Source organism: Phascolarctos cinereus, unplaced genomic scaffold (assembly GCF_003287225.1).
Source record: "Phascolarctos cinereus isolate Bilbo 61053 unplaced genomic scaffold, phaCin_HiC Scaffold_4;HRSCAF=312, whole genome shotgun sequence".
Lineage (NCBI taxonomy): Eukaryota > Metazoa > Chordata > Mammalia > Diprotodontia > Phascolarctidae > Phascolarctos > Phascolarctos cinereus.
Window position 1 is genome coordinate 130022044 of NW_027555847.1, and position 23553 is coordinate 130045596.

General features: G+C 39.8%; 1 long non-coding RNA gene across 1 annotated transcript; it reads right to left on the reverse strand.

The window, feature by feature from the left end:
- Nucleotides 1-1342: 1342 nt before the first annotated feature.
- On the reverse strand, nucleotides 1343-23524 carry LOC144456812 (uncharacterized). The gene is made up of 3 exons (XR_013485926.1): nucleotides 23412-23524; nucleotides 5678-5785; nucleotides 1343-1568 (listed from the first exon to the last, which is right to left on the reverse strand). It is a non-coding gene; the product is annotated as an uncharacterized LOC144456812 (long non-coding RNA).
- Nucleotides 23525-23553: the final 29 nt, after the last annotated feature.

Genomic DNA, 23553 nt, shown 5'->3' on the forward strand with positions numbered 1-23553 from the left:
CTGAATAAATTGTGGTAAATGATTATGATGGAATACTGTTGTGCTGTAAACCAACAAGAAGCAGGATGCTCTCAGAAAAAAACCTGGAAATATTTACATGAACTGAAGCAAAGTGAAATGAGCAGAACTAGGGGAACATTGTACATAGTAACAGCAATATTGTATAACAGTCAATTGTGAATGACAGGTATTCTCATGAAACTTATGATCCAAGACAGTTCCAAAGGACTTGTGATGAAAAATGCTATCCACCTCCAGAGAAAGAACTGATGGAGTCTGAATGTAGATTGAAGCATACTTTTTTTAAACTTTATTTTTCTCTTTTGGGGGAGGACGTTGTGTTTTCTTTCACTGCGTGACACACCAAAATATGTTCTGCATTATTGTACATGTATAACCTATATCAAATTGCTTGCCTTCTCAAGGAGGGTGGAAGGGAAGGAGGGAGGGGAAGAGAGAATTTGGAACTCAAAAATTTTAAAAATGAATGTTAAAATTGTTTTTACATGTAATTAGTGAAAAATATTAAATATCTTTAAAAAAATTTTAAAATATCAAGCATTTATTTCTCCTGTCTTCCAACTCCTTCCAGCATCCCTTTTCTTGGGTGAAAAAAAACCCCCACACCTTTGTAACAGATACACATAGTCAAGCAAAACAAATTCTCATATTGGCTATGTCCAAAAATGTCTCTTTCATATTTAGCATGTGACCTCTTTGTCAGGATGTGAATAGCATTCTTCATCAGTTTTCTGGAATCATAGTTGGTCACTATATGGATCTGATTTAAGAATTCTCAAGGATGTTCATTTTTATAAGGTTGTTGTTATAAAATATAAATAGTTCTTCCCGTTTTGGCCATTTCACTCCCTATCAGTAATGGATATATTTCTAAAGCAACAAGGTGTTGTTCAAGATGTAGATCTCCAAAGGTAGGCTGATATGGTAAAGCTATTTTCTGCTGTATCCTCTGCCTCAAAATCCTTCTCCCATTGGTCTGTGGCACTACCTGGAATTACATCTTTAGAATCTTGTTTTTTTTAAGCTAAAGAATGACTCCCATTCTTACCTACACCTGAGTCAGACCAGTCCCCTAGCAATTTGGGTTTGTTGTTGGAAATGAGATATTCAAAGATTGTTCTACAGTTAACAAGATTTACTTAACCATAATAAAGAAAGAATATTCGATAAGGATTACACGTTAATTCAGGGAAGGAAGCTCCTCTGCCTCTGAGTTGCCCATCATGGTGTGCTAGGCAAGCTTAAGGATTCTTCACCTGAGGTCTGTGAACTTTTTAAAAAAAGTATTTTAATAACTGTATTTCAATATAATTAGTTTCCTTTTATTATTTTATTATTTATTATTTTATGCATTTAAAAACATTCTGAGAAGAGATTCATAGGCTTGATCAGATTGCAAAAAGGTCCATATCACAAGAAGGTTTAAGAACCTCTGTTTTAGATTGAGGCTGGAGCTCTTGTTTTGTATTCTGGTGATCAGGAAATCATGTCACTAGCTTGAACCTTTAATCTCTGAGCCAATCATATCTCAAGAAGAGTTTTAACACCTTTAAAAGAAAAAAAAATCCCACGTTACATAAAAAGTCCCAAATGATTCCTTCAGCAGAGTTTTTCAGGCTGGTCCCAAAATGTACTCAAGGGGATCAGACCTAAAACTGCCAGCTGATGGGCCTTCAGTCAGTTATTGCCTCCAAATATAAGAAATAATTAAACCACCAGTGGTTTGCTGCAGTTTTTTTCTTTTAGGTATAATTTTTAATGATATGTTGGTTTCACATTGCTAAAGTTTACTCTCTAATATCTAGGATGAGGATGAGGGAAACCCCACCATAAGCAATCACCATTTCTAGAAGCATTACCAAAAGTACCACCAGAAGCATAGAAGGCAATCCAAATTTACTTTCCCCTGAACTGCCCATTCCCCACTTTGAGATCATACTATATGACGATGCCATTTCTTCTAGCCTAGGCCTGACTTAATCCAGTCCTCTGATAGCTTGTTTAATATTGGAACACAATGAGACACTCATAGGTCATTTTATAGTTAACAAAAGGAGATTTACTTAGTTATAAAAGAGGAAGTATATTCACGGAGGAAGGAATTATACATTGAGGGCAACCAAGAGTTAATTCAGCTGAGTGTTCCCCCTCCCTCTGTATTACCAGCTGTGGTTGGTATACTAGGCAAGTCTTAGAATGAGGTCAGATCCTCTTCATAATTATTTTGTACATTTAACCAAAAAGTAATGCCAACTCTCTGTCCTTTTAATCCTCTAAGCCAGTAAAATCTCAAGGAGAGTTTCTTAATACCTTTTAAGGAAAAACTAGAGTAACTTGCATGGGGGTAGTAGGGTTAGGATATTGCTTCCATTACAGCTCCCTCGTAAAATGTTCAATTTAAAATGTTAAAATCGACCACATTTAGGAGATGTAACACATCATGCATGCTGATATTTTTGGAATGACCCTGAAAGAGCCATTACACAAATGGATCATGCAGCATAGATTTAGAGCTGAAAGATCCTCTAGTCCAAATCCCCCATTTTACAAATAAGGAAACTGAAGCCCAGAGAGTTTAAGTAACTTCAACATGATTATAAAGTAGTGACAGAGATGAGATTTGAATCTAGAGATCTTCTGATTCTAAACCCAATGATCATTTCATTACCTTCGACAATTTTATATGACAAACCTTTATTCCCAGCTTAAACTACAATGATTTCTGAAACTTGTTTGGCTTGTATGAAATTGCTGAGAACAACAAGGCTGAGAAAGTTTTCACCAAATAGATCTACATAGTGTTCTGGCATCCTACATACTGTTCCACATTTGTTTTTTCAGGATATAAAAAGGAAATGGTAATCAGTTCCTATCTCCCATTCCCAATGTACTGCTCTTTTTGGAAACAAACAAAAATCTCCCAGGGGATAAATTATAGAGACCTTGGGCAAGTATTGGTCATATTTCTTCCCAGAAGATGTCTCTGTCACCACCAAAAGGGTTTTTATTTACTATATTTGATGGTGGTTTCAGATATCTCTATACTATAGGAATGCAGGTTTGGAACTGGACCGTTTGCTGCCAGTTTGGCTGAAATCAAGATTCAGCTCAAATCCCACCTTCTACAAGAAATCTAGTCCCCGCCCCAAACCTGCCACCTCTCATGCCTTGCCTCTGAGGTTACCTTTCATTTATACTGTTATGTATCTTATACATATATTATTTGTATTTGTCTCCTCCATTAAAATGTGAGTTTCTTGAGGAAAGGGACATGTTTTTGCTTTTATATTCCCAGTGCTTACTTAGTACAGTGTCTGGTATGTAGTATTTGATAAATGCTTGTTCTTTGAATTTTTGGAACTGAGCTGTTTCCTTATAGTGGTAGGGAAGGAAACCAGGGGTTGGTTGAGAAATGAGTGGGTCATTAGAATGGGAAGGTGGCAAGAGTAGGCAACTTTTTCTAACCTTTCACAGTGAAGGGAAGGAGACTTAACCAGTGGCAAGATCAAGGGAAAGACTGAATAATTTTGTTGTTGCTGTTGATTTTTTTTTTAAGGACAGAAGAGATCTGTAGGCTGAGGGGATGCAGATATATGATCATGCCCACTGAAGGTATTTGCCCCCCAAAGGCTCTGTCCTGGTTCCTCTTCTCTCTCTATACTATTTCATTTAGTGATCTCATCAGCTCCCATGGATAGAGATTATCATCTCTATGCAGATGATCCTCCGGTCTAAATATCTAGCCCTAACCTCCAGATTTACCTCTCCAACTGCCTATTAGACGTCCCAGACTGGATGACATCTTAAACTCAGCACATCCAAAAATGACCTCATCTTCCCCTCTAAACCTTCCCCCTTTTGCCCATGTCTCCCATGTCTCACAATCAATTCAAAAGTTCTTCAGAGAGACCTCAAGAGTGTCCTTGTATCGCTTCTGACCTCCATGGGAGCGTCTGTGAGTTCACCGTAAGATAGTTTTGAAGACAAACATATATTTGGCATTTGAACAACATGGCCAGCTCATTGGAGCTGAGCTCTCTGCGGTAGAGTTTGAATGGAGAAAGAACCTCAGCGTCTGCCATCTTATCCTGCCAGGTGATCTTCAGAATCCTCCTAAGATAATTCAAATGGAAGTGATTGAATTTCCTGGCATGGTACTGGTATCCCGTCCAGGTTTCACAGGCATACAACAACAAGGTCAGCACAATGGCTCTGTAGCCCTTCAGTTTGGTAGTCAGTCTAACACCTTTTCTCTCCCACACTTTCCTTCAACGCTTCCCAAACATACAGCTAGCTCTGGCAACGTGTGCATCGACTTCATTATCAATGTGTACATCCCTGGAGAGCATACTGCCAAGGTAAGTGAACTTATCCACAGTATCCAAAACTCCATTTGCTATAACTGATGGTTCCATGTATGGATGGTGTGGTGCTGGCTGGTGGAGCATCTATGTTTTCTTTGTGCCAATTATTAGGCCAAAATTAGCACAAGCAGCAAAGAATTGATCCATACTTTGTTGCATCTCAGCTTCAGAGGCTGCCTTGAACGAAAAGTCATGCACCAACACTCCCTCCATTAAATATGCATACACCCACTTTCCCTAGGATTTATTTTTTTTTTTGGTGAGGCAATGGGGTTAAGTGACTTGCCCACGGTCACATAGCTAGTAAGTATCAAGTGTTTGAGGTTGAATTGGAACTCAGGTCCTCCTCACTCCAAGGTCAGAGCTCTATCTACTGCACCACCTAGCTGCCCACCCCCCAAACTAGAATGTCTTTTGTTTCTCTCCTGATATCACTGACCAGTCAGGACCCCAGCTGGTGGCTACTTCTTCAGAATTGTAGGGGTACTCTGATGAACTGGGGTGCCTTTCTAATGCTGTTGACTTGTGCCCCATTCTGATGCATTCCACCCATACCAATTGCCAGTTCCAATTATATATCATTGATTAATCCAGTGATTAGTGCTCCCACTATCAATTAATCAATTGATATCCTTGATATCATTGGGAAATAATTAAAACCAAATAACTTTTACAAAGGGCTATTTGCTGAAACGTTAGAGCATGAGCCTGGGCATGCTTTCCCCTCTATACTTCTGGGGAGGAGTTGGTTCATATTTAAATAGGTAGGTACAGATATTCCTCTCATCACTAAGTTTACTTCCAGGTGTGGCATAGCTGATGGATGAGTTGATTCCTTGCAAAGGGCAAAACATCTAGGGAGCCAAGTTGATATGAACTGTTGGGCTGATTCAAATAGAATACTTTTCAGGGCTTCTGACAAGCTCTACTGGTTCTACTCACTTTTCCAAACACAAAAGGTTGTTCTGTCTCTAATCGCCCCCAGCCAGCATCCAGATTGCAGCCTCAAGATATATCAAGTACAGCCTCAGATACTATAAGACCCCTCAGAAGCTGTGAGACCCTAGGCAATTCACTTAACCTCTGTGGGTTTCCTTATCTGTATTATAATTTCCTTATCTGTATTATAACAATAGCACTAGGATCATTATAATAATAGCAATAATGTTGTTGTGAGGATAAATGAGATATTTGTAAAGCTCTGTGAATTTTAAAACACTATATAAATGCTGGCTATTGTTACTGTTATGTATCTTTGTTGTTGTTGTTATAAAAGAACAGAAAGAACTTACACAGCAGGCAGCAAGGACAGGTCCAGGCATTCACAGGTCATGTGGCAGTGGCCTGGGTGAGGAGGGCCCCAAACTCCTTCCCCATCAGAAGGCCCATAGCAGTTTTTGCTTTGATTGAAGTCAGGGAATAGAGAAATTTAGTCTCATGCTCTCTTCTATACATATTTAATGCTGGCTCAGCAACCAATTAAAAGATTTTGTCATCACGTAATCAACAGGCAATAGTTATAGAATATTCATTTTATTAAATGGGGTTTGGGCCCCTCCAATTCATATCGTTACAGGCTTGACAAGTACCATTCTAGGCTTTTTTGAATGAGGAAGAACCCATTACCTCCCAAGGTAGCCTGTTCTACTTTTCAGTCATTCTAATTGTTAGGAAGCTTGTCTTACATCAAGTTTAAATCTGCCTCTTTGGAACTTCACTCATTATTCTTTGTCCTCTGCTCAGGCCAAGCAGAACAAATTTAATCTTTTCCACGTAATAGACCTTCAGTTATGTGAAACAATCTATCATGTCTCCCCCAAAGCTTTCTGTTCTTCATTCAGCCTGAGTATATCCAGTTCCTTCAACCAGTCCTCACTTGGCATGATGTTGAGGTCCTTCACCATTCTGGTTGATACTCTTTGGACTCTTTCCAGCTTATCAATGGTCTTACTAAAATATGGTACCCACAGACTAAACCCCATCCTCTATATGTGGTCTGACATGACTAAATAGAGTAGGATTTTCATTTCTCTAGTTTCTAGACACTACACCTCTCTAAATTCAATTTAAGATTATATTACCTTTTTTGGTTGCCATTATCATCCCAATGACTTATATTGAACTTGCAAGAAAATCCTCAGATCACTATCTCTTTTTGAAAAACTTTCTAATTCTTATCTACTGACAACAGGATGTTTAAAACCTTAAAAGTTTAAAACTGTTTAAAACCAGGGCATAGAGTAAACAATAACTATTCTCAGTTTCACAATTATATTCTAATTGTACTATTGTGTGGGCCTGCCTACCTGTTCCAATTCCCAAGACAGTGTGTAAGGGAGTATTCACCAATGGAGGCCAATCCTCCAAGCCCCCTGTATATGCTCTGATGACTGGACATCCAATAGCTAATTTATTAGTCAGTTCCGCTGTTACAAATGTTCTCACCCTCTTAATGCAAACTATTACTTATGCATTTCTGGACAGTTCCTCGTGCCCCACTTCCCCACCCCATCCCCAGCCTGTACATCAAGGGGGAAAGTCTCTGTCCTCTTGCCTACTTGAACATCTGGACATCAACCCTAGTCTATTTGCTTAAACTATGAACCTTGCCCAAATTATCCAGTTTGGCCTGACATCCAAATCAAGTCAAATCAAGAAAGATTAAGCAATTAGGATATGCCAACCACTGTGCTAAGCGCTGGGGATACAAAGAAAGGCAAAAATAGTCCCTGCATTTGTGATAGATGATTAATTGGACCCTTTTTTATTGGACCCCTATTTTATGCCAATCAGTATTAATCAGTTTAATATGATTCCGTAGGGAAGTGATTATAAGTTCTGATTTTAGGCCCCACAGCTGTGAACTTCTGATTGTAAGTTCACTTGCTTAATCATAGGAAGCTAACTAGAGGACCTTCACCCTTGTTTTTCCTTGTTATGACGACCAAGCTCAGTATGGTGGAGATGACTCAATTACATGGAAAGTCTCCCAGCTATTTTTGTTACCCCTCCATCCCTTTTCATCCCTCTGTTGCCCAGCATGGGGAGATAACCACGAGTACTTGACCAATAAGGGGCCCTGGTTGCTGGGGCCTGCCTTTCTACCTCTCCGTGGATGTGCTCATCAGGACCTTCTGAAAGGTCAAGATAAGTCTGTCAAGGTCTGCTCATTAGCCTGTTTGTCAACCAATAGGATTCTTTATTTTGTGTAGACCCTCCTAGAGGGTCAAGAGCAAGGTCTATCAACCAATGAGATTCTGTATTTTTGGTCTGCTTCCTCTGTATTGTTTGGGTATCAAGCACTATAAAACTAAGGCCCTGGAGGAAGGGGGCATCTCAGATCATGAGGAAGATCCGAGGTCCACTTCATTAGAGTGAGCCATGGACCCTTTAGTAAAGTGCTATTGGCTTAGAGTTCTGCCTCGGTGGTTTTTCTTGCCGGATTGGACAATTTTGGAATCCCCACACCTGCAAGGTACTTACATTCTAATGGGTGAGAAAACATGCAAACAGCTGTGTATAAACAAGATAGACATGATAATTTGGAGGCAACGTCAGAGGGAAGGTAAAAGCATTATGGAAGAATAAGAAAGGCTTCCTGCAGAAGGTGGGATTTTAATTGAGACGTGAAGGAAGACAAGGAATTCAGGAAGTGAAGCTGAGGAGGGAGATGATTCCAGGCATGGAGGACAACTAATGAAGATGCATGAGGGTAGGACTTAGCCTGTTGATTTGACTTACTGACTTTTCCTTCCTACCAGAATAGGTCTGCAGGCAGTGATCTTTAGATTGTACTCTACTGTAACTCTTTTGGCCCCCATAACCTGCCCTGTCATAGTTGCCCATGACTCATACTAACACTACACCACTCCTTCTGGCTTCCCTTCCTCTGCTCACTCTGTAACTGTGGGAATCTTCTGATATAGCGCTGGCACTAATACTTAATAAATGCTTGTTGGTTTAATTTTTGGCTTAGTTTTAAGCCCATGTTAGTTATTTCTTGTTACCTTCATTGTCATACACTGGCCTGTTATTGATTTGCTTGCCAATGTTTTCCCCTCCTTTGAAACTCAATTTCTTTGATTAAATTTTATAAGTTTCAAAAAAAAAAAGAACATTTCTTGTCCACCTGGGGCTCACACAGTGATGTAGACCTACACAAAACAGATTACTAACTGAAAACAGAAAAAAAAGATACACTATGGTTATTTTACAATTGTGGTCTGTTTATAATTACAATCAATTATTGTTTCTTATACAATTTTTTCTTTTTTTACTAACTGCTTTATAATTTTCTCCATATTCATTATATGTATTGACTTTCCCTGATCCGTATTTTCTTGTGTTTATTATTCTTGTGTGACTTCTGACAAAGATCTTTTCACATTTATTGTGTTCAAAAAGTTTATATCCTGTGGAAATTTCTGATATCAATAAGATTTGGGCCCACCCTAAAGCATTTTCCACATTTATTCATAAACCATAGGAATTCTGGCATTAATTTTCTGTGTGAATTTAAGCCAAAGGACTTCCTACATTTGCTGCATTCAGAGTCTTCCCCCATAAATCAATCAGCAAGCATTTACTGAGTGCCTGGTATGTGCCAGACACAGGGCTGGGTGCTGAGGATACAAAGACAAAAATAAAATGGCATCACTTCTCTGATATCTAATAAGATTTGGCCTCCTTCCTGTCCGTATTTGTAGGGTCTCTCTCCAGTGTTGTGAATTTTCTACTGCCTCATAAGCTTTGAGTCTCTGTCTGATGCCTTTCCAACACTGATTTTATGTGTATATGTGTGTGTGTGTGTGTGTGTGTGTGTATGTGTATATATATATATATATATATATATATATATATATATATATATATATATAATTATTATTTTTTTTTGCTATGCATGTTTAATAAAGCTTGGACTGATCTTGGTGGCTGTTGTGGTACAGAAAAGTCTCTGCTTTGGGAAACCTAGTTGTGGTTGTTTTTTTCCCCCCCTAACAGGTTCCCTGCCTTAGCTATGCTTCCTTCCTTGCTTGGTTCCTCCTCCCTTTTCTGGAATCTGCCCAGAAACATCCATCTCTAGCAGCTGGATGACTGGCTCCTTCCTGCCTGTGACATCAAAGAGGAGAAACCAATCGGATTCATTTGAGGAAGATAATACACCTCTCAATAAAACATTTGGTTCTCCTCAGCGTCCCTAACCTGCCTTTCATGGAATGATGTCGTGGGGAGTGGTGGGAGCTTGGCCAATCAATGCCCCGAGTCCAAGGATCAGCTCCTGCAGCACCATCATGGACTCTCTTCCTCTGTCAACCGAGACTCCCCCTGGATTCCAGTTGCAACTTTGTCCTTTTATCCTTGTCTTGAAGGTGGCTGAGATTGGACCCTATGTACCCTATTCCCTTGGAATTCTGGTCCCATCCCTTGCCCCACTTCCTCATGCCCCTGAGAATTTCCAGTTAAATCACATAGCCTTTCCTTTTGAATTAAATGTTCCAAATAAAAAGTTAGATTACTTTCACATTTATTGAATCATCTAGACATAGATGGAGCCTGTGCCTGGAGAGCAGGGAATGAACAGGACAGGGCCTACACGTGGGTATGTTCCCCAAATACGACACTTACGTATTTGGAAGGAAAGGAGGTTATTTATAATAGTTCAGGATATATTCCTTTTCTTAAGCAACTAGGTGCTGCAATGGATACTGGGCCAGGAGTCAGGAAGACTTAAGTTCAAATCCAGCCTGAGACATTCACAGTGTGACCATGGATACCTCTGTTTCCTCAGGGATAAAATGGAGATAATAAGAGAACAGAACTTATCTTGTAGGGTTGTTGTGGGGGTGAAATAAGATATTTGCAAAGAGCTTAGCACAGTGCTAGGCGTATAGTACGCCCTATATAAATGCTGTTCCCTCTCTCTTCTCTTTCCATTTTAAAAAGAAACTGGGGGGCAGCTAGGTGGCACAGTGAATAAAGCTCTGGCCTTGGAGTCAGGAGGACCTGAGTTCAAATTTGGCCTCAGACACTTGGCACTTACTAGCTGTGTGACCTTGGGCAAGTTACTCAACCCCAACTGCCTCATCAAAAAGCAAAAAACAAACAAACAAACAAAAAAATCCAAATAAAAACAAATAAAAAGAAACTGGAGCTCATTCATAGAGGTCAAACGTCTTTTGACTGCTTGTAAAAATGGCCTCCTAATTTGGGGATTGGCCTATAAGGGATCAGGGAAGTGGGAGAAGTATACTATGGACTAAGACTTCAAGACTCCAGGTCTAACAACACTCAGTTTGCTATGCTGTACTTCTAGCCTCTCTGGCAGGGGATGGAGCAGTGTTCCAGGGATTCGTTACTGAATACAATATATGCTTATGGAAGTGCTACCTGTTTACAGAAATTTAATCCTAAGGATCATATAGCCAGGTAGAGTTCCTTGATTGGCTGGAAGCCCCACTTTGGAAAAGAGCTGTACCTCAAGGTTATAATATGGGGAAGAGGGTCTGACCAGATATTAAGTAAAATATAAGGTCTGTAGGAGAGAAGACTAATGCACAAGGGCAGTAAAGGCTGGGGAAGGAAAAAAAAACTTTAGGACTTCCCAGAAAATGGGGTTTACAGTTCCAAATGTAGGTGTTTAGCAACTACATCTGCCAGTTCTGTCAGTAACCTAGCATGTTTCATCTGGGTCTGGTGACTGACAGATTATCAAGGGCAACTAGGTGCACTTTTCTATCTAGTAGTTATTTAACAGAAATTAGAATATGATATAAAAAATTAAGAAACGTGGACTACCTAGCTGTACCAGATCTAAAACTACGTTATAAAGCAGCAATCATCAAAACTATTTGGTACTGGCTAAGAAACAGAGTGGTGGATCAATGGAAGAGGTTAGGCATACAAGACACAGTAGTCAATGACTACAGTAATCTACTGTTTGATAAACCCAAAAACTCCAGCTTCTGGGATAAGAGCTCACTATTTGACAAAAATGGCTAGGAAAATAGTATGGCAGAAACTACACACAGATCAACACCTCACACCCTATGCCAACATACGGTCAAAATGGGCATATGATTTAGACAGAAAGGGTGATACCATAAGCAAACTGGGAGAGCAAGGAATAGTTTACCTGTCAGATCTATGGAAGGGAAGAATTTATGATCAAGCAAGAGATAGAGAATGTAATGAAATGCAAAATGGATAATTTTGATTACATTAAATTAAAAAGGTTTCACACAAACAAAAGCAATGCAACCAAGATTAGATGGAAAGCAGAAAGCTGGGAAACAATTTTTATAGCCTGTGTTTCTGATAAGGGCCTCATTTCTCAAATATATAGAGAACTGAGTCAGATTTATAAGAATACAAGTCATTCCCCAACTGATAAATGGTCAAAGGATATGAAGGCAGATTTCAGATGAAGAAATTAAAGCTAACTATAGTCATATGAAAAAATGCTGTAAATCATTATTGATTAGAGAAATGCAAATTAAAACAACTCTGAGGTACCACCTCACACCTATCAGATTGGCTAATATGACAGAAAAGGAAAATGATAAATGTTGGAGAAGATGTGGGAAAATTGGAACATTAATGCATTATTGGTAGAGTTGTGAGCTGATCCAACCATTCTGGGGAGGAACTATGCCCAACCAAACTGTGCATACTCTTTGGTTCAGCAATGCTACTACTAGGTCTATATCTCAAAGAGATCATAAAAAAGGGAAAAGGACTCACATGTACAAAAATATTTATAGCAGCTCTTTCTGTGGTGGCAAAGAATTGGAAATTGAGGGGATGTCCATCAACTGGGGAATGGCTGAACAAGTTGTGTTATATGAATGTAATGGAATACTATTGTTCTATAAGAAGTAATGAGCAGGTGGACTTCAGAAAACCTGAAAAGACTTATATGAACTGATGATGAGTGAAATGAGCGGAACCGGGAGAACTTTGTACACAGTAACAGCCACACTGTGCGATGACTGACTTTGATAGATTTGGTTCTTCTCAGCAATGCAAGGATCTAAGACAACTCCAAAAGACTCACGATGGAAAATGCTATCCACATGTGGAGAAAAAACTTTGGAGTCTGAATGCAGGTCGAAGCATACTATTTGCTCTCTTGCTCTCTCTCTTTTTTTTTGTTTCTTCTTTTTTGTGGTTCCTCTTTCTAATAACATGACTAATGTGAAAATTAAAAAAAAAAGAGCTCCCTTTTCCCCACTTCTGAGTCTAGCCCCACATTTTAAAGGTAATGGCAAAAGGATTAAGTTATTTGTTCAAGGTCACACAGGTAAATAGCTGAATGGAGATTCAAACCTGTGTCCTCCGACTTCAAATCTACTGCTATTTACACTACACCATCTGCTTTGGTTCAGATGGTCATTTGTTAAACATTTGGACTTTAAAAGATTTGTAAGTACATTCTAAAACCATCTATTATTTCAAAGAAGTTTTTGAATAACCATCTAGCCAAAAATATAAGTACTTAAAACAATTCACATTCTTCAAATCAAGATAAGTTACTAAATCTAAGAATTTTCATATAAAGAGGATGTTCAGAATTAAATAAACCTATTTAATGAATAGTATAAGACTGAGAAATCTTATTTAGTGTTGTTTGGTTGTATGGATTTATGATTAACAAGAATAATGAATATGGCATTGTCTTCTGTTAAGACAAACAATAACATAAGTATAGTTTTCCTCTGGGCCACCTCTGGCAACTCACATTCGCAAGTTGTGTCCAAGAAGAGGAAAGACTACCTTATGTTTAAAGGACTCCGTGGGTCTGTATTCCTAAAACTATTTCATGAGTCTCCATAGATGTGTTTCCAGAAGACACACTTATCTCAAAGCAAAGTCATTAATATTAAAATGTTAATATTAAGGACAGTAGCAACAAAACACTGTCCGCATAAACTTGGGTGTCTCAAAGTACACATTGTGTTAGCAGCAATAATGGACACCTCTGGAGTTCATGAGAGAAGGTTCCCAAGTTGTTGTTTGTCCTTCATTCTTGAAAAGGACTAATGACAACATGAGGGTGATGTCTGGACAGTGCAAGTGAATTAGATTTAAGTGAGGCAGAGCTGAGCAAAGCTGTCAGCCTCACTCTCTCCTCCACAGTCATTAAAGTCTAGTGGCAAGACAAAAGTCAAGAAGACTGGTGATGGCCTGGGATACAGTCGATGACCTTGGCCTTTCTAAATTAAGGCCTTTCCCAGGTCTCAGTTGGTCTGAGGCAAAGCTTATTCAACAACTAAGGGAAAGGTAAGAATAGAGACAAAAGATGGCCTAATTTACAAAAAAAAAAATCAATCTGGGAGGAAAAGACCCTCAAAGTTTCTGGCCAGAACAGAAAACAATTGCTATTTACATTAATTTTAATCCATCCAAAGGAAGAGGTTAGGGCTGGGGGCTATTCTTGGCCATTTAATGAAAACCAGAGTGATTTGGGTTTACAGGGTAATGTCAAGTTAGTTCTATTTTGAAACACAATGGGCTTTTTAAAAGCCTGTTTTTATATTTATATTCACAACACTTAGAATGGCACCTGGCCTATAGTTAGTGCTTAATGAAGGCATTTTGCCTCCTACACAGACTGAATCCTAGCCTTTGATGTCCTTATATAACTCCCACTGACTAAGGTCTTGCTTTGTTCAATGGAAGTTGCTTCTTTGCCTAGCTGTTGTCATCAGCAGCTTTATCTTCTAGATCTTCTGGAATTCTGACCTAGAGCACTGTTATGCATTTTTCTGGAACAAGCTAGAACCTTTACCCTAGGTTAGGATGAGCAAAAACCTCCCTCGCTCTGTTCCCTTGGAGTCTTGGCTCTCACTCTTGCTTTCTCCTGAGGATCTATGTCACCATCCCAGACATTAGGCTCTCTCTTCTCTCTAACTTTAGTCTGCTCCAATAGCTTCAGGCTTCATGCAAGTACATGCCTTTTATGACCACAGGTTCCTGTTTTGTTGTTGATTGTTAAGTCACTCCAGTCTTGTCCAACTCTTTATGACCCCATTTGGGGTTTTCTTGGCAAAGACACTGGAATGGTTTGCCCCTTCCTTCTCTAGTTCATTTTACAAATGAGAAAACTGAGGGAAACAAAGGTTAAGTGACTTGCTCAGGGTCATACAACTTATATAAGTGTCTGAGGCTAGATTTGAACTCAAGAAGATAAGTCTTCCTGACTCCAGGCCCAGTGCTCTATCTGATGGGGTGCTTTGGTGCTTGTGTTTGGGTGCTTGTGCTTGTACTTGTACCCCAGCTTCTCCCTCGTCTCAGAAACACTATCCCTGACAGTTTCTCCCCAGCCCAAGGACACTGTGCCTAGCAGTTATTCATGCATGGGCCTCAGCATGACCCTTATCTGGCTGCTCAGGCCCCAGCCCTCAGATCTGTATCTGGAAGCCTCCCAATTCTTTAGTTGTGAGAAAGCTTTCCTTTGCTGCAGAGCATTCTCTCATCAAGACAGAGGGAGAGGGGTGTCCTTGACCTGCCCAAGGACTCTTCCTCCTGCCAGACTCCAAAGATCCATCCCCCTTCCTGTCCAGTGTACTCCCTGTACTTTCCCATCCATAACCCCCAAAGACACCTGCACCTTTGGATTACCTCATCAGTGTCCCTGGCATTACTCTCCCATGCTCTTTTCCATATAAACCCTAGCTGCATTCTCAGTCTCTCCCAGGATCCTTTAAGAATCCTTGCCCGCTGAAAAGCGTAACAAAAAACTTTGCCACCTTGGATTAAAGAATGCTTGAGTTTGTGAATTCATTCCAGACGACCTGTCCTGTACCCCGGTGTTTGAGGGGTCACAACCTCTCAACCTCTTAGACCGCAACATATCCACTATGCCACCTAGCTGCCCCAGTGATCTTGTTACAAGATGCAACTGACAATGGAAAGAGAAGACAGAGAAATCTCAGCCTTGCTTCATTCTCCAAAAAGGGTGAAGGAAAAGGAAAAAACTTTAAGGGCTGAGTTCTTCCCCATCACTGGTTCTCTTCTCAAGTTTTCCCCAAACTTCAATTTCTGGTGGGACTAGTTTTCCCCTTTCTAACTCTCAGTCCTTCTAGTTTAAAGACATTAATTAATGGCTGTAGAAAAGAACACAGGGGGCATGTCTTCTTGGGCAGTCTTTAGCCTCATTAATAAATCCTTTCATATTTAAATGAGATACTCAAGATCTTATCTTAATAAAAGAAAACTGGCAAATGTTGGAGAAGATATGGAGAAATTGAGATACTAATACATTGTTGGTGGAGTTGTGAACAGATCCAACCATTCTGGAGAGCAATTTGGAACTATGGCCAATGGGCTATAAAACTGTGCATATCCTTTGATCCAGCAATAACACTACTAGGTCTGTATCCAAAGAGAGCATAAAAAAGGGAAATGGACCTACATGTACAAAAACATTGATAGAAGCTCTTTTTGTGCTGGCAAAGAATTTGAAATTGAGGAGATGCCCATCAATTGGAGAATGCCTGAACAAGGTGTGTTATATGAATGCAATGGAATACTATGGTTCTGTAAGAAATGATGAGCAAGTGGATTTCAGAAAAACCTGGAAACTGATGCATGAACTGATGCAAAGTGAAATGAGCAGAACCAGAAGAACATTGTCTACAGTAAGAGCAATATTGTATGATGAACTGAATGATTTAGCTATTCTCAGCAATAAAATGATCCAAGACAATCCCAAAGGCGTAATAATGAAAAATGCTATCCACATCCAGAGAAAGAACTGATGGAATCTGAATGAAAATCAAAGCACACTATTTTCACTGTATTTTTTTTGTAGTTCCTTTTTCTCTGGTTCTTCTTTCACCACACGACTAATATGGAAATATATTTTATATGACTGTACATATATAAGCTAAATCAAATTGCTTACTGTCTTAGGAGGGTGGGCAGAGAGAAAATTTGGAACTCAAAATTTTATTTAAAAAAGAAGAATTTTTATAATTGATTTTATAATCAATTGTAGTTGGAAAAAATAAAATACTATTTAAAAGAAAAAAATGATCTGAATAAAGATAAGGTAGAAATGGACCACATCTTTAAATCTCATAGTCTTTCACCTTTTCCCCTTTACAGCTGGTAATTTAATCATCAGGGCAGGAAGGTGGCATTTTGGACAGAGTGCCTGGCCTGGAGTCAGGAAGATTTGAGTTCAAATCTGTGCTCAACCACTTACTAGCTGTATGACCCTGGGCAAGTCACTTAAGCCTGTCTGCCTCAGTTTCATCATCTGTTAAATGAGTTAAATGGCAAACTACTACAGTATCTTTGCCAAGAAAACCCTAAAATGGGGTCACAAAGAATTAGACAGGACTGAACAACAAAAATTTCACTGATGGGGGTTATAGTTGGGGGTGGGAAGTAGAGGAGACTTATTTGATCAGATCAATTCCCTACCTTAAAGAAATGTCAAAAGAATAGATGAGTTTTAAAATTGCAATGTCCATATAAGTGGGCTGATTTCTCAAAATAAAAAATTACTGAATAGATTTGAAAGTAGCTTCCAATAGTATCTTTTTTTTTTTTTTGGGTGAGGCATTTGGGGTTAAGTGACTTGCCCAGAGTCACAAAGCTAGTGAGTGTTATGTGTCTGAGGCCGGATTTGAAGTCAGGTCCTCCTGACTCCAGGGCTGGTGCTCTATCCATTGCGCCACCTAGCTGCCCCAATAGTATCTTGTTTTCACATACATATCCATATACAAACTTTGGATACATATCCAAAGAATTAGATAGAGTTTGGGAGGGAGTGCACTAGGGGTCAGGAAAAGTTTCGTGCAAAAAATGGTGTTTGGGCTATATCTTAAATGTAGAGAGGGCCTCTATGAGGATGAAGCGAGGAGGGAGTACATTCCAGGCATGTGGGATGTCCAATACAAAACATGTTAGGAATCATGAGAAAGCCAGTTTTCTGGATTGCAGAGTGAGAAAAGGGGATCAATGTCCAATGAGGCTGGAAATATAGGTTAGGGGCAGATTGTGTAGGTTTACAAAAACTAAAGAGAGGAGTTTACATATCACCTTGGAGGCAATAGGAAGCCACTGCAGGAAGAGTCACAAATAGAGATCTCTAAGAAAAAATTATTTTGGCAGCAATATAGGATTGCCTGGAGTAGCAGGATACTTGAGGCAGCTGTAAGAGGTAATAAGGGTCTGAATTGAGGTGCTGACCAAATTAGTTGTCATCCAATCAATTGAACTATTGTGTAAGTGGAGACATTGGGGTCAGATGTGAAAGATGTTATGAAGGTAGAAATTGCAAGATTTGGCAACTGACTGGATATGTGGGGTAAGGAAGAATAGAACTAGGATAATGTCAAAGTTATGAACCTGGGAGATAGGAGGAATGGTGATGCATTCCATAGAAACAGGAATGTCTGGAAGAGGGGAAGGTTTTGGGGAAAAGGTAATGAGTTCAATTTGTTGCATAAATTTTCTTTAGATACATTAATTTTTTATAATTTGTTAAACAAAATTCATGTTCTTCAGGGTCTGCCCAAATAAACTAATAACTCATTTGCTTTGGCAACTGAATATCTATTTTACCCTTCAAAATTTGTAGTTGTATGATCTAAGTAAGATATTATGTAGTGGCCATGGATGTTTCAGTAGAACAGATATAGGTTGACCATTTAGGTTTACAGAGTTCAACAAGTATGAACTCAGAGCAACCCTTCCTGAAATTTTTTTTCCAATTAGTTAAAACAGAAAATGGACGTGAGGGGGTTCCATTCTGGAAGTTTGACCAGCCTGGATTCCGTAATGAAGACTGATTACTCAAAATAGAATTGAGCCTTACGTTAGCTTTTTTATCACTACTAATAGGGATCCCACTGAATACTAGAGATTTACTTCAGATATTTAATGGAGAATATAGACAGGAAGGGTGATCAGGACAATATATATATAGTAATTACAAATGATAAGTAGACAGGCAAGTCTCTTGTTTATTTGAGAAGAAGGTGAAAAGGCACAGGGTTTGGAAGAATCCTAGTTGTAACTTGGGTATTTGCTTGCCTTCCTGTTGAAATGAGTTTCCTGAGCCAAGACTTTGATTTCAAGTCCTGAATCACAATCCCTTTCTCCCTCTCCCTCTCACTCTTAACATCAGGAGACTGAGGTGGCTATCTGGCTGATTTCTGCCTTAGTTGAATAGTTTAGGAGGTTTTTCAGGTGCAAGAGACAGTCATACTGTTGCTGTGTAAGAGGTTGAGAGGTTGTGACCCCTCAAAGATTGGAATACAGGATGGGTGGTCTGGAATGAATTCACAGACTCAAGCTTTCTGTAAGCCAAGGTGGCAAAGTTCATTGTTACGCTTTTCAGCAGGCAAGGATTCTTAAAGGATCCTGGGAGAGACTGAGAATGCAGCTAGGGTTTATATGGAAAAGAGCATGGGAAAGTAATGCCAGGGACACTGATGAGGTAATCCAAAGGTGCAGGTGTCTTTGGGGGCTATGGATGGGAAAGTACAGGGAGTATACCAGACAGGGAGGGAGATGACAGAGGTATGGATCTTTGGAGTCTGGCAGGAGGAAGAGTCCTTGGGCTGGCCAAGGACAAAACTCCTTGGGCTGGGCAAAGCACCCCTCTCCCTCTGTCTTGATGAGAGAATGTTCTGCAACAAGGGAAAGCTTTCTTACAAGACAGGAACTTACTAAGGAATTGGGAGGCTTTCAGAGACATGATCTGAGGGCTGGGGCCTGAGCAGTCCAGCTCTGTGTAGCTGTACCAGGGATAGAGATAAGGGTCGTGCTGAGGCCCATGCTAGGCACAGTGTCCTTGGGCTGGGGAGAAACTGTCAGGGATAGCATTTCTGAGGCTAGGGAGAAAGTACAAGCACTCAAACACAAGCACCAAGGCACCCCATCAATACAAACAATACAGAATAAAAATTCACAAAACACTAACCTGCCCAGTAGATCTCTCAATTTAGAACACAAAGGTTTTGGACTGAAACTGTATCACTTTTCTACTTCCTCATCTCTAGAATATGTAAACTATTCTGGTGCTTGCTTGCTGGAAAGTTCCCAGAGATGAAGATCTGGAAGAGTCTGAATAGCCTAATCACTTCCTGGGGTTGTTAAAATTATTGCATGAGTTTTCTTTAGATTCATTGGCAAGCTCAGGCCAACCAGACAGCACAAGAAACAGGAAAGCCCTCAGAGTGAAACACACTTCAGCAGCTGCTGATGGACATTCATCTCTTATAATTCAACTAGTAATATTTATATCATTCTACCATTCAGGGAGCCATTCCTTAGGTGAGGGAAAGAGGAAAGGTGAGAGTTATAGAAAAGGGTGGTCAAAGTAGAGAGGAAAAGTGTACTTGTTACAACAAAAGAGGATGCTTATCACTGGTTACAAAGAGTACCATATATCCTTTGTGAGACAAGATCAAGAAAAGGACATACTGCCTTGGGCTATCAAAAATATTTTGTAGCAAACTGAGGTAGAAAGGAAATACTGGAGGAAGTAAGCTTGATGTAAGCTGATTCTGCGAACTCCTGAGGCAATACATGGCAAAATGGTGACTATAAAACAAAATGGAGTTAGTTATGACAATTGTTGAAATACCACTCTTACAAATCAATTCTTAACACATTTCTGCCATGTTGATTTTAAGATGTCTCTGAGAATATCCAGTTTGAAATGTCCAAAAGGCAATTCGTTATGGGGGAATTGAAGCTCAGGGGGCTTTCCATCTGTGTGTTATCTGCTTAGAGATGATAGTTAAACCAAAGGGAACTGATGAGGTTACCAAGAGACCCCCAGTGGAGAAGGGAATTTAGTCAGGATAAACAAAATCCTTGGGCAACGCCACAATTATGGGTTGTGATATAGATGATGGGCCAACCAAAGAGACTGAAGAGTGGTCAGGAAGAGAACCAATTAAGAATAGTGTCATGAAAACCCAGAGAGTAGGGAGCATCGAGGAGGAAAAGGGGTCTGCTGTACCAATGCAGCAAACAGGTCAAGCAGGACGAGGACCCGGAAAAGACCAACAAATCTGGTAGTTAAGAGATCATTAGTGACTAGAAAGTGCATTTTGAGGCATGAGGTTTAGAAGCCAGATTGCAAAGGGTCGAGGAGTGAGAGGAAAGAAGTGGAGAACAAATTGTAGACAGTTTTTAAAAGGAGTTTGGTTGATAAAGGTAAGAAATAAAAGATGATAATGCAGAAAAATCTGCATAGGTTCAAACCAAAAGGTTGGTCTGAAACTTACCATGCTACTGCTAATTCATGCAGGAGTGGTACAGATGATATCAGCCAAAGTTGAATTAAAATCAAGACATACTGAAGGAATAATCTAGAACAATATAATATGCTAAATAGTTCTGTTAAAAATGAGAGCACAGAAATTGTAAATATACATCCCTAACAATTTTGTGGGAAAATTTATAAAGGAAAAAACCTCACAGTCTTGCAAGAAGAAATAGGTTAAAAAATCCAAAATTCTTCCCTAAGAACAGGATAATTCATCGAAAGATAAGTAAGAGATAACTGATTTAAATAAAAGTATCAAAAAGGCTAAATTTAATAGACAAAGAGAACTCAATGGGAAAAGGAAAGGATATATATTTTACTTCAAGTGCCTCTGGGCCATGTACAAAAATTAATTACCTGCTGGGTCACAAAGATGGAAGAATATAGAATACCAGAGAGTTTTTATTCTGCGTTTATGAGTCATATTGAAATAAAGCCAGTGGTAAATAATGCTAAGGAGCAAACTAGGTGGCACAATGGATACAGTGCCAGGCTTGCAGTCAGGAATACTCATCTTCATGAGTTCAAATCTTGCCTCAGACACTGTACTAACTGCATGACCTGGACACGTCACTTAACCCTGTTTGCTTCAATTTAATCATCTGTAAAATGAGCTAAAGGAAGAAGTGGCAAACCACTTCAGTATCTTTGACAAGAAAACCTCATATGGGGTCATGGAGAATTGGACATGATTGAAAAATACTGAACAACAAAATAATGACAATAATAACTTAATAATGAACTTTAAAACATAGCAATGAAATAGTAGTAAATAGTAAAAAAAAAGTAGCGAATAATAACTTTTTAGGGAGGTGATAGTCACACTGTATATTTTCTGAGGGCTTACCTGGAGGATTATGTTTGGTTCTAGGACCACCAAGGATATTGATAAGGCGGAAAGAGTCCAGAGGAGGATGCTACTCATCCATGCCTACCCTTCCCTGTGTGACTCGCATGTCTTCCCATAAGTTTAACATGAGGATCCACCTAGCCTGTGTGTTGGGGAAGGGGAGAGTTCCACACTTCCTTATGCCATTGTGAAGATACCAATGAACCAGAAGGGCAGTCCAGTGGTAATACCTTGCTTTTGGCACAAGGCCAAGTTGTTTTTTGATAATACATTTCATTGATGATATCCTTTACTCCCAAGAATGGCTAACTGAATTCACTGCTTATTGTTAAACTGTGCCAACAGAATTAAAATGATGATACTACCTAAATTAGTTTAGTTAGTTCTACACCAAGCAAACTAACAAGGGGATACTTTATAGAACTAGATAAGATAATAAAATTCATTTGGAGGAACACATGGCCTATACTGTCAAAAGAAATCATTTTTAAAAAGTAGGAAAGAAGGGATAGTAGCATTTCCAGATCTCAAAGTTTGCTATAAAGCAGAAATCATCAAAATTATTTAGTACAATTTTTAAAATGGAAAATTAGATCAGTGGACCATACTAAGTAAGGAAAAGTCAGAAACAACTGACTTCATTTGTAACCTTGGATTACAGTGTTTGATATGCCCAAGAACACAAATTTATAAGATCATTAATTTGGAGATGGAAGGTACCTCTAAGATCATCAAGTCAAAATGAGTTTTAATTCCTGGGCAACTCTGAGGTTCTAAAACTTTAAGCCATACCACGTTACTAGTAGAATATTGGAATTAAAAGATGTCCCTTCATTTCAAGAAGTTTGGGGTCATTAAAGAAGCTCAGCACATTTCCCATTCCCAATCTATGCTACTCTCCTCTCCCTCCTCTTAATCCTGGGCTCCATCAAAATAGCAATAGCCCACTTCACAGAATCATAAGGAGATTCATGAAAGCCATATGGAAAGCAGGTAGGAAGGAGACTCAAGAAGAAAAAATAAACAGAAGATGAGGAAAGGGCTGGTTGTTCCCTCATAACTACCCCCTGGCAGCTGAGTGATGGACACTGCCCAGAGTCCGGAAAACCTGAATACAAATCCAGCCTCAGACACTTACTGGTCTGTCACCCTGGGCAAGTCACTTAAACTCTGCCTGAGTTTTCTTATTTACAAAATGGGGATAATAACAGTACCCACATGCCAGGGTGGTGGTATAGAAGAGATACTGTTTCTTCAGAAAGGGCATTCTTTGCAGTTTTTAAAACACTAGCTATTGTAATTGCTAGATTTCGAAAGGTAACCCAGAGGAATAGGTATAAAAGCTGCCTGGTACTGGGTTGGGGGGAGGGTAGACAGAGAAAACGGTGAATGGAACAGAGAACGGGGTTGGGTAAACACCTGCCCTCCCACCCCTAAGCCCGGAGAGGGCCATGGACGGCAGGGCAGGTTGGGCCCCGACAAAGAATCATACCTTTGATGGAATACTAGCCACTGCCCCCAGCTGGCTACCACTGCCCACCACCCCAGCCCCAATATCCCACCTTCCTCATATGCCTCACTAGAACGGCAGGCGTATCCAGGAACTCAACCCCATCCACCTGGTTTTAGACAAGACCACAATAGCTAGCCAATAAAAAAGCAGCACCAACAAGCTGCGAAGCTGGATGTCTGGCTGCAAAAAGCCAAAGAGGACTTACTAACGGCAAGGAACTATCCTTAGGTTAACTTATGACACGGAAGGGCTTAGTACCATACATTCAGGAGTCTAGCCCCCTGAAAGCATAACACCCAATAAATGCCTCGGCTTGGTTTGGGGATGGTCTGAGTCTGTGAATTCTTTTGAGAAGACTTTGCGACACACCTGGACACCGCAACACCTTTGCTACACCGCCCACAGGGAGCCTCAAGGGTTGGGCAGCACGGATGGGAAGGTGTCCTGAAGAAAGTGGCCCAAGCCAAGAGCCAGAAGAGCAGCCCCTGCTGTGGCTGCTTCTCCTCCCCCT